Source organism: Otolemur garnettii, unplaced genomic scaffold, assembly GCF_000181295.1.
Source record: "Otolemur garnettii isolate 467f Iridium unplaced genomic scaffold, OtoGar3 scaffold00099, whole genome shotgun sequence".
Lineage (NCBI taxonomy): Eukaryota > Metazoa > Chordata > Mammalia > Primates > Galagidae > Otolemur > Otolemur garnettii.
This window is the reverse complement of record NW_003852494.1, coordinates 4,078,687-4,080,525: the sequence shown is the minus strand read 5'-3', so window position 1 is coordinate 4,080,525 and position 1,839 is coordinate 4,078,687. Positions and strand designations below refer to the sequence as shown.

Here is a 1,839-nt window from a genome sequence, read left to right as displayed (position 1 = left end):
CCCACCACAATGCCTGGCTATTTTTTGGTTGCAGCCGTCATTGTTGTTTGGCGGGCCGGGCTGGATTCAAACCTGCCACCTTGGGTGTACGTGGCTGGTGCCTTAGCCACTTGAGCCACAGGCGCCAAGCCAGAAGTCCAAATTTTTGTGTGGACATTTGTTTTCATTTCTCTTGACTATATACCTCAGAGTGGAACTGCTGAGTCACATGGTAATTCTATATTTAACTTTTTGAGAAAGTTATCTAGACTATTTTCCAAAGTGGCAATACCATTTTACATCCCAGCAGTAGTGTAGGAGGGATCTAATGTCTCTACATCCTCACCAACACTAGCTATCCTAGGGGGGTGAAGGAGAATCTCATCATGACTCTGATTTGCATTTCCCTAGTTACTAATGATACTGAGCATCCTTTCAGGTACTTACTGACCACTTGTAGCTCTTCTTTGAGAAATATCTATTCAAATTCTTTGCCCATTTTTAAATGAGTTATTTGTCTTTTTTTTTTTGTCAAGACAGAGTTCTACCCTATGCCCTGAGCAGAGTGCAATGACATCGTAACTCACTGCAACCTCAGAGACTGTGGGCATCCTGCTGCCTCAGCCTCCAAAGTCACTAGGATTACAGGCACTCGCCAAGGTGCCTGGCTGGGTTTTTCAATTTTTTTCATGAGTCGGGGTCTCACTCTCACTCAGGCAAGCCTCGAACTCCTAAGCTCAAGCAATCCTCCTGCCTCAGCCTCCCACAATGCTGGGACTATAGGCGTGAGCCACCAGGCCCGGTGAGTTATTTGTCTTATTGGTGAGTTTTAAGAGTTCTTTATGCAATCTGAATACAAGTCCCTTTATCAGATACGATTTGCAAATACTTTTCCCAGTTGTTTTATTCTTTTACTTTCTTAATGATGTCCTTGGAAACACAATTTTCTTTTCTTTTAGAAACAGGGCCTCACTCTGTCACCCAGGCTAGAGTGCAGTGGCATGATCATAGTCACTGCAACCTCCAACTCCTGGGCTCAAACAATCCACGTGCCTCAATCTCCCAAGTACCTGGGACTATAGGCATGCACTACCACACCTGGTTAATTTTTAAAGAAATTTTGGTAGAGAAAGGGTCTTAAACTCCTGGCCTCAGTTATTCTCTTGCCTTGGCCTCTCAAAGTGCTGGGATTACAGGTATGAGCCACTGCACCAGGTCTGATCACTTAGGAATTATTTCTTGCAGCCAAAAAACATTTATCAAAAGCTTGGTAATTTCTTCAGACTTACTCACAGGTTTTTCCCTTTCCTTTTGATTAAATTAAGGTATAATTCAGTTTTGTTTTATTTTGTTTGGAGAGACTCTCCCCCTGTCATCTGAGCTAGAATGGAGTGGTGTCATCAGAGCTCACTGGAACCTTGAATTCCTAGGATCAAGTGGTAAAGTGGTCCTCCTGCCTCTGCCTCCCATGTAGCTGGGACATCACCACATCCAACTAATTTTTTTATATTTTGTAGAGACAGGGTCTTACTATTGCCCAGAATGGTCTTGAACCTGGGCTTAAGCAATCATCCTGCCTTGACCTCTCAAAGTGCTAAGATTTCAGGTATGAGCCACTGTACATGGCCGAAATTCAGGTTTTTACTTTTGATTAAAAACCAACATCTAACAGTGTTGCCCAACAGAAATATAATGCAAGCAACATACATAATTTATAATTTTCTAGTCCCTCCATAAAAAAGAGAAAGAAACAGATAAAATTAGTTTTAATAACGTATTTTATTTAACTCAATATAGCCAAAGAATTATCATTTTAAATTGTAATCAATAAAAAAATCATTAATTTTCTTTTTTTTTTTT

General features: G+C 40.9%; 1 protein-coding gene across 2 annotated transcripts in view; it reads right to left on the bottom strand.

Annotated features, from left to right (window-relative positions):
* Positions 1 to 1,839, bottom strand: part of GTF2H3 (general transcription factor IIH subunit 3) — a 28,595-nt gene that overhangs the window by 2,003 nt on the left and 24,753 nt on the right. The gene's annotated exons all lie outside the window — the stretch shown is intronic.